Below are 10,926 nucleotides of genomic sequence, written 5' to 3' on the forward strand. Positions count from 1 at the left end.
TCCGTTGAGTTTATAATATCAATCCCTTAGGTTTATTAATTCTTTGGATTTATAATATTAATCTCTTGGGTTTATAATATTAATCTTACGATTTATACTCCTTGGGTTTAATATGAACCCTAAGATATATTGTTATTCCCTTTAGTTTATAATTACTCGGGTTTTTAATACTAATCCAACGAGTTTATTAATCCCTTGGGTGTATAATATTGATTAATCATTGGGTTTATATTTTTAGGATTTAATATTAAGCTTATGGTTTATATAATTAATCTTAGCATTCCATATTAATCTCTTTAGTTTATAATCCCTAGGCATTATAATACTAATCCATTTAATTTATTAATAATTTTTATAATTAATAACTAATAATTATTAATATGGTTAACATTATAATTTTTAATTTTTAATATAAATATTTATATTATTTTTAATTATTATTTATATTTAAATTATTTATTAATTGATTATTTAAAAATATTTAATAATAAAAATAATAGCAATAAGAATGATAATATATAATTTATAAATAATAATAATTTCGTTAATGATAATATTTACATTAACAAATAAATATAGTTGATATATGTTTATGGTGTTTATCAATCATTTAATATAATTCAAATAACAACTTACATGGCATCCCTAATCACATAATAACGCCTTGGTAATCCTATACTCAAATAACCTTAAAAATGTTGAACATGGGTGGAACTCCAATTTTTAAATGAACTAAATTTCAATTTTACATTCACGATTTAGTCTCTCGAAGACTGAAGGCTTGCAAAGATGAACGCTCAACTTATTATATTTATTTCCAGAATTGTTAGGATGCTTTCGTATTGCATGAGACTTTGAATTAATTGATCTTTGATGTGGATATCGAATTATATATAATTCCAAGTTGCTAGAAGATACGATTTCCGCTTACGGCGCCATGGGGAGTGCTTGACATTTTGCAATAATGATGATAACGAGGATCTGATAAGATAATAATATTCAATTAAGAAAATCGTGCATTGAAAGTAACACAGCTGCTATAAAAACCGTATGCTGTGAGCTCAAACATGCAATCGCTTCCTTTTCCCTTTTCGGTTGTTTGCTTCCCTTCTCTTTTATTGAATTTCATATTCATTTCAATTAGGGGAGAAGCATCGAATCTGAATGAAGATGGCAAAGGGTGTAGCATTGTTTTTCATATTTATGATTAGTGCTGCAACCAGCATGGCCACGCTAGTATTGGCAGACGGTGGGGGATCGGGCGGTGAGGGATGATCATGTCCTTTAGATGCATTGAAACTGGGAGCTTGCGTTGATTTGTTGGAGGGCTTGGTGCACGTAGTCATTGGAGACCCTGTTGTGAATCAGTGCTGCCCACTGATAGAAGGCGTTGCGGCGTTGGAAGCAGCGCTGTGTTTGTGTACAACTATCCACCTCAGACTACTCGATGTCAATGTGATCCTTCCACTGGCTCTGGAGCTTTTTGTTCAATGTGGCCTTACCCCTCCTCCGGGCTTCACATGTCGACCTCTTTAACTAGCAAGTTGAAATGCATGCCATGTCGTCCCTCAGTCCAATGTTTGCTTCATTTAGAAGTTCTGTTTCCTTTGCTTTAGATTATAAGGTGTGCACTGTGAACATAGTACGTCCACACTGATTATGGATTGCGCGCAGGTGAAATATTTGTGACAATAACCAGACTGATGTTTAAGAATATTCTATTTTGGCTCATGCACTAAATAGAGTAGACACGTCAGTCCGCTGTATTTAGTTATTTTTGTTTCTAAAATAAAGGGGATGAATGATTTCATGGGTAGCTTTGTGAGTAATACTTATCTCACATGATATCGTCGCTTTCGCTATGAGGTCAGATTATAATATCATTTACGACCATTGTAAAATTATTTTTAACTATTTGTTTTAATCATTCGGTGAACTTTTGAATTTTTGGGAAACACTTTCCTCATTGTACCCATTCCTGAAGTTATATAGTGCACTAGGTTATTGCTCACTTTTTATTTATCCATGACCTCGCGAATTTCAACGAATTGCAGAATGTGTGGCGTGCAACAAGATTTTTGTTTTTCATTTATCAAATGACCTCGTCACGCCCCCACAAGATTTTTGTTAATTTTTCATTTATCAAATGGCATCGTGAATTTCAACGAACTGCAAAATTTGTATTGTGCGGTAGATTTTTGTAAGTTTTTAGTTTATCGGATGAGCATGTGAATTTCACGTAAGTACAATATTTGTTTGACGTGCGCGTACAATTGAAGCACGACAAGTATAATATATAAGCAAAATAAGTATTTATAAGGTTTAGTGAAAGTATCGCTGGATCAGATTTTGGAGTACTTTTGGTTGAGATTTATTCCATTTTTTTTTTTTAATTTTTATTTTAATGGTTAATTTTTTTTGGGAGTGTACAAATGGATGAGGCACTTTGAAAAATCACCGTTGACAACTTAAATTTGTGATTTTAAAAACTTACTACGAATTTTAGGCTAATTACACCCAAAATATCCCTAAAATGTATAACAATGTATACTATTTTTAATCTTAAAATAAGAAAACATTTGAAACTATTAAATATGTGTTAAGGGATGTATATTTTTAAAAGAATTATCATTAGAAAATGTTAATAGATTAATATGCTTTGTCATAATATCATTGGTTGGCATATGCTTAAAAAAATATAACTCATTTCATGTGACACCAGTTTATATGTTATTTTTTTTTAATTAATCAATTTTATTAAAAAAATAGAAAATAACATAACTATTTTCAAGTAACTATGAATCTTTAATTTGTGTTTATTATTATGAATATTTTAAAATAGTGTGGAAGATCAAATCTTTATTATCCAATTTATAATTAATACTCTCTTATCTCTATTCCAAATTAAACATAACTATCAGCATAATTATTAAATTTTTTAATACCAATACACAATTTTATATGATAAAAAATATCTTAAATATAAATTTCTATCTCTTTTGAAATTTGTAGATTAAGAAAAAATTACACATTTTTACGACCAATTCTTATAAAAATATTTATTAAAGTTTAGTTTTTTTTGTTCATTTATTGTAAACTTTTCTCTGGTAATTTCTAAGCTTTAATATCATATTAATAGTGATGTAAATTTTTTATTCTGAATTTATTTAAATGGTATAATAAAAATAAAATTTAATATAATAAAACAACACCACTTATATTATGTGTGGTTAAAGACATGGATATTTATATTAGCATAATGTGGGTTAATATCATTAAAAACTATGTGATGATATATGGAGAAAGGAAAATTTAATTTTGTTATCGAGTGGTAGTATATATGTTTTTTTTTTGGGAAATATTTGTTATAATCAAAAAGTAAAAATGAAAATTTATTTTTGTTAGTTTTAATTAAAAGTATTACAGAATATTTATTCGTTTTGTTTGTTGGGCGAACAGAGTATTTTATAGTGAAAAATGTGCAACTTTTCACTTGTTCAAAATTGATTTGACTATGTCTATTTTAAAATAAAAATAAAATATCACCAAAATAAAGATGTAATGTTGAGTACAAAAATAATGAATATATAATTGGTTAATTTTGATTTAAAGTATTATAGAGTATTAATAATCTTACTTTAGTTATGTTTATTGATATTACATTCTAGTTTGACTGAGATGTGGTAAAAATAATTTACTCTCTCTCAAACATAAATAAAATATTTTAATGTACATGTGAAGTAACATAATTTTATATCAACTTTAAAATTAGATAAAGTAATTAAGTGTAGAGGAAATATTATATTTTCACTTTTAAGTGTTTGAAAAAGATATAGCATTGTTATAGTCTTAAACAGCAATTCATTGCAAGACTTAAATAAATTATTTAAATTTTCATGTCAATTAATTTATTCTGATATAATTTTTTTATATAACTAGAGATTATATCTATGTGTGTTGACAATAATAAAATGTTTATATATCCAAAGGAAAAAAATTATTAAAGTAAAAAAATACAATTACTTCCTAATAAAAATAATAAGAGGGAGTTTTACAATTCATTTATTTGTTAATATAAAATTAACATATTCCATCAATAAATAAAATATTTCAAAGTCAATTATATATATTATATATGGTTATTATATCAATGGATATGGGCTCGTTCTAAATGCAATTTAAAAAATATTCTTATAATTAAAATATTTTAAGTATTTTTCTCTTTTTTTATGCGCTTGAATATTAAAAAATCCAATATATATCCCTCTTTATTAGGGATTTAACAAGTGTCAACATGGTCCAAGCAAGTGTTAAGAGAGATCAAATATCTTGAGATGTAAACCTTTTTCATGGTTTGCACTTTCAAATAAGTTTTCACCTCAAGACATTTGATATACCTCAACCTTTACCTAATCAATAACTAAGGTAGATTTATACTAGTTTACCTTGATTATTTCATCGCATATTGAAGGAGAAATTAAATGTGATAAGATAGGCAATACTAAATAGGTAAAACCTTTTTTTGTCACATTGAATAAACAAATAGTAATATCTGAGTACTATATTTTTACATATTGTTTCAAATAGATCATGAGATAAATAATATTTTTGTAAATAATTTCATTTATTTATTATTTTAAATAATTAAATAATTTATTTCACTACAAATAAATAATTAAAATTATTTTTGGTTTAGTAAAATTAAAAAAAAAAATTGTAAATAAAAGTAAGATAGAATTACTGAAAACAAAAAAGAATATTAGTTTTGATTTGGATTTATGAAGGAATGAAACGAAGTACAAATATAAATAGAAAAATAGGGATACATCGAAAACAAAACTTCAATTCATTATAACAAATACTGAAAATTGTTTACATGCAGAATGTAAATAAACCAGCTCAGGCGATGGTAGCTTATCTCTAAGAACAAATGTTGCAACTATATTCCTTTTGAACTATGTTACAATGAGGATCAAAGGCCTATTTATTATTGAGAAACAATGTAAAACCCTAAACATCCAAAAACCTTACCGAGGAGATGAAACACCAAAAGTTTTTGGGCCCTGTTGGGGTAAATTGGAACATCAACTTTCTCAGGTCTTAACTTTGGCATACAATCTCTATTTGATGCGTACGATACCTCATTAGAAAGATCTATTTGAGGGATACACATTTTGACTACAAACATCAATCAAAGCCTCATTCTTTCTTATTTTCCAAAAAAAATGATGTTTAGGGCCCCAAAATGGCTCTCGAAGTTCAAGACATGGAAAATTGCCAAAAATAATAAATTGTGCTACAATTAAGGAAACTGAAAGAGACAAATGATTACGATATGACGATGGAGCTCTGAGACGGAATGGTAAAAAATATGCATGAAGCTAGGGTTGCAGAGGAAAATCAGTGTTGGGCGCCATGGAGGGGCGAGAGGGAGGGAACTCTACTCCCTCCAACAAGCAAGCAGTCTCCAATAGCTTCAAAAAACCATTGGGAGCTGAAACTGGGAGTTCAAGAAAAGGGAAACAGGAGAACAGAAACCCACAGGGGCAGGAAGATAAGGAGGAAGAAGTCAGAAAAGAGAATCGAATAGAGGGATTCAGTCAGAAATCTGAGCACAAAAGCCAGGTAGGACCATGTAAACCTAAGGCGACCATCACACCCCGAGTGGTGTTAAGTGATCTAGCACTGCAGGGGCATAAGTAGCACATGGCGAATTATGCAGTGATATGTAAATTCATGGGGTTTTGGCCTACAGAGAAGACTTTAAATGCACGGATATGGAATCATTGGAAGCCTAAGGAGACATAGATATGCACCTTGGATCCAAGGGTTTCTTCACAGTCGTTTTTACAAACATAGAGGATAAAGACAGGGAAGGCCATACTTATGCTACTGTAGGCCTCTATATCTGGCCATGGATGATGAATTTTGTCCTGAAACGAGAGACATTTACTTCGGTTCCGGTATGGGTAAGACTCTATTCCCTACCTCTGGATTATTGGTAGCTAGAATCATTAAAGGCCATAGGAAATAAACTAGGGCATTTTTTGGAAATATCAAAGGCCACGCTGAGAGGAAAATACACCTCCTTTGCATGCATATGCGTAGAAATGGACCTTTCAGGAGCTCTATCGGATGAGATAATTCTAGAAGTTTATGATGAAGAATGGGTGAAGGCAGTGAACTAGGAGCATGTCCATTTCCGATGCCACAAATGCCATGAAAATAGGCACCTATTCAGAGATGGCCCTTTAAACAAAATCGAGAGAAATATTAAAAACACCTTAGGGAAAGAAACAAAATGTTTCACCAGAATGGGAGGTAGAGATAGAGGAGGGAGAAAGAAGCAGACAAAATACAATGAGAAAAAGTAGCTTAGTCAGAGTAGATTCAATATTTTAGAAGATGAAGAGGGACACAATAAAGAGCACCAAAAACTGGAGGATAGCCAAGTAGAAAAGGAAAAGGAGGACAGCATGGAGAATAGACCTGAAAATAGCCAACACAAGGAGGATTAGCCGAGCACTATGGAACTTGACAGGGACCAAGAGATGACCCCAAGCGAAGTGGGAATGGAGGATCATGATCTGCAGGATATTCTTGAAAGGGAACATCTCGATCTGGAAAAGTTCCTAGAGCAAGGACAAACCAAAGGAGTGGATTCATTACCTCAAGACGTGTTTAACAGAGTGCAAGAGCTATTCCTCTGGATAACTCAGGAAAAAGGTGTGGGGGTCAAAAGAAATTATGAGAGTCAGGACAACGGAGTGGTTAAAGCGATGGAGGCAACAATGGGACAAGCTCCCAAGAACCCGGGTAGGAAAAGAGGAAGAAAACGACAGAATGAGCTGCTGATAGAGTGTGGGAAACTCATGATCAACTCAGGTAAGATGAAAGACCTAACTAGTAATTCATTTACAAATATTTCTTAATCAAGCTTACAACATGGAATATTATGGGTCTAGGAAGCAAAAGGAAACAAAGATATCTCATCAATAGAATGAAAGATGAAAAACCAGATATGATATTTATCTAGGAAACAAAATGTTCAATAGACAAAATAAGAGAAATACACAACAAATGGCTGATTAAATATGAATATCTAGAAGTTAAAGCAGATAAAATAGTAGGAGGAATTCTCACGCTTTGGAACCCTCAGAAAATAGGAATCCTAGATGCTGAAGCATCCAGGAACTATGTTTCAGTGGTCATCCAAGCTTTTGGGGACAAGGAAGTTTATTTAATCACAAATGTTTATGGTCCAAAAAATCCTGAATACAAACTTAGGCTTCTTACCTCACTGGAGGAATTAAGAGAAAGACATTCAGGTATCCCCTAGATTCTGGGATGGGACTTTAACATGATCTGATCCCTATCGGAAAAAAGGTGGAATCAGATCACTTGGCAGGGATTCCATAGCATTTCAGGATTTCATAAACAACATGAGGCTAGTAGATACAGAGACATGTAATGGTATATTCACCTGGAATAATAAAAGGGGAGGAGAGTCTCAAGTGGCCTCAAAACTAGACAAATTTATTATCTCAGAGGACCTCATCCTTATAGGCCTTTACTTGTCAGCTATGATACTCCATTTTGGTGGCTCGAATCACTGGCCTATACAACATGAAGCGTCCTTTATAGGAACTCCAAGAAACATACCTTTCAGGTTTGAAAATATTTGGCTTACCCATCCTGACTTCATTAGCAATATTGAAAAATGGTGGATAAAGGATATGCAAGTTCAGGGCAATAAAATGTTCCTTCTGCAATAGAGATTGAAACACATCAAACTGAGGCTTAAAGATTGGAATAAGAATGAATTTTGAAACATCTTTGAAGCCAAAAAAGTAGTTGAGTGGAAGCTACAGGAAATTAATCATATCCTCATCACAGATGGATTCAACGAAGAGAGAAAGGAACAAGCTGACTATCAGCAACAAGAATGGGAAGGATTATGCAAGCAATAGGAGATATTGTGGAAACAGAAATCGAGGGTATGATGGTTAGAAGAAGGAGAAAGGAATACAAGGTTTTTTCATAAATCTACCATGGATCACAGTTCTTATAACAGGATCTCAAAAATCAAAGATTCTCAAGGAAATCAACTCAATACCCACAAAGAAATATAAGCTACTCTGGTTCAACATTTCCAAGGAATAAAAGAGGAACCTCTCATTAACAGATCGCAATTCATCAATGACTTTACAAAGCATATTCCTAAGCTGGTGAGAAGAGAAGACGATTTTAATCTAAACAAGCCAGTGAATGAAGAGGAGGTTAGCGAAGTCATCAAAGAGAAGCAAAATGGGAAAGCACCAGGTCCAGATGGTTTTAATGTTGACTTCTTTAAAGCATGTTGCGACATATTCAAGCACGATATCCTCGATGTCATGGAGGACTCAAGAAAAAACAAAACCATTTTGAAAGTGCTCAACACCTCATTCATATCTTTGATTCCAAAGTAGGATAATGCTATAACACCAGACAGATTTAGACCAATATCATTATGCAATGTGGTGTACAAAATCAAAAATAATTGCAAACAAGCTAAAACCCATTCTTCCAACTCTCGTGTCTCAGGAGCAAACTAGATATGTGGAAGGCAGGCAAATTCTCAACAACATCATTCAAGGTCATGAGCTGGTTCACTCACTTAAGAGTAACAGGCAGGAAGTAATGATTATACAACTTGATCTAGAGAAGGCTTATGATAAACTAAGATGCACATACATCAGGAAAATTCTAATAGCATGCATATTTGATCATAACTAGGTAAGATGGGTAATGGCCCTTGTCACCACTTCCAGTGTTTCAATCCAGTTAAAAGTTTCACTGTCCAAAACCTTTAAACCTTTAAGAGGACTCAGAAAATGAGACCCACTCTCTCCCTTCCTCTTTATTCTCATGATGGAAGGGCTAGGTAGAGCTATCAAATTCGCCAAAGCAGAAGGCAAAATCCAAGGTCTCAAACTCACCCTGAATAGAGATGCTCTGACCCATCAACAATTTGTGAATGATACCATGCTGCAGGGTATGCCCACGGTCAAGGAAGCTCTAGCCTTCAAATAAATACTAAGTGACTTTGCAAAGGCTGTGCGTATAGAGGTAAGCCTTATCAAATCAAAGATTTTCTTTTTTAATACTGACATTGCTATTCGGAGAAATATATCTAGAATTCTTTGCTTTCAGAGAGATATGCTACCCTCCAAAAATTTGGGAGTACCACCAATAGACAAACCCCCGAGCAAAGCAATTTGGGAGCTTGTTACTAATAAAATCCAAGACAAAATCCGTAAGTGGACAAATAGGTCTTTGAATTTAGCAGGAAGACTAGTGCTTACAAAAGCTGTCCTCCAAACGATCCCCATATTTATGTTTTCAGCCCTTCTGGGTCCTAAAGGCGTTACGCAACAATTGAGAAATATCCAAAGAGATCTTCTTTGGGGTAAAGGGGAAGAGAAAAAAAATGGGTTTTGGTAGCCTGGGAAAAGATCTGTAAACCTAAGAAACATGGAGGATTGGAATTTCATGACCTTGAAACACTAAACAAAGTTTCAGGTGCAAAACTATGGTGGAGATGGCTAAAAGAATCAGCTTCCCCTTGGGCCAAAATTTGGAAACAGAAATATGCAAACAATTGGCAAGAAAGGGATCATATTAGAATTTCAGGGCTCATCAAAGGCTCCCACATTTGGAATAAAGCCTGGGAGAATAGAGAAATTGTTTGGAAACACAGTTTCTCGGAAATCAGAGATGGAAACCTAGCTTCATTTTGGGAAGATAATTGGCAACAAGAACCTAAACTGTTTAGAGAAGAATTTGTCAATCTCAAGAACAATTCTGAAAACAAAGGTTACTCAGGGTAAATGACTTTTGGGATCAGGATAGAAGCAAGGGAAAATGGAGAATATGGAAGAACCTGATATACAGTGATGACTCCCCATTGAAGGCACAGGTAGAAGCTTTAACAACCATCTTGGACCAGAGAAGGATTCTGATATTAGCATCTTCAGACCAACTGAGATGGGCCAAAAACAATGAAGGCACCTGTATCCTCAAGGAAGCCAAATGTATGTCCCTTGGGTTAGACTCTCCAAACCCTGATAGAGTATGGAAGGACCTATGGAAGAACCAAAGCTAGATGAAAATCAAACTCTTCACATGGTTAGTGCAGCATAAAAAAAAAAATCTAACTTGGGAAAACCTGAGGAGAAGAGGAGTATCTAGTTCATCTAGATGCAGGCTATGTGAACTACAAGAAGAAACTATGGATCACCTACTCAACCTCTACCTTTTCACATCCACCTTTTGGAATTGGGTAGCTTCATTATTATGAAAAATGATAGGGACATGGGCAGCATCACTAGCACTCTAACAAACTGGAGGAAAAATTTCTCTGATAATGAAATAATCAACACAACTTGGGCTTTAGTTCTAGGCTTTCTAATCTAGGATTTCTGGAAAGAACGCAACAACATAATATTCACAACCAGGAAAGGTTCCTCCCAGAGCATCATGGCTCAGATTATAAGACAGCTCAATGAGATGGTAGGAACCCTCATAAAACACCCCCTGAGAATAACCCTAGAGATTCAGATGCACTGATACTATTGCATTTCGGTCTTCAGGGGCTTTTTCCGCCTGGAAAAAACAAGAATGTAAGTCACATAACATAGGATAAGGATTTCTGGCAACCCCCCCCTCATGGTTTCATGAAATACAATATAGATGGGGCCTCAAAATAAAACCCTGGATTGGCTGGTTATGGAGGAGTCATAAGAGATGAAAAGGGTTTCATAAAACTATCTTCCACAGTCATCTGGGGAAAGCCACTAATAATATGGCAGAGCTTATGGCCCTTGAGCAATGCTTAGAAATCTTGAGGGACTCAAATCTTCATAATACCATAATTGAAGTTGATTC

The sequence above is a fragment of the Pinus tabuliformis genome, chromosome 2_2 (genome assembly GCF_031772625.1).
Source record: "Pinus tabuliformis cultivar Carrire ecotype Pingquan chromosome 2_2, CPIR1, whole genome shotgun sequence".
Classification (NCBI taxonomy): Eukaryota; Viridiplantae; Streptophyta; class Pinopsida; order Pinales; family Pinaceae; genus Pinus; species Pinus tabuliformis.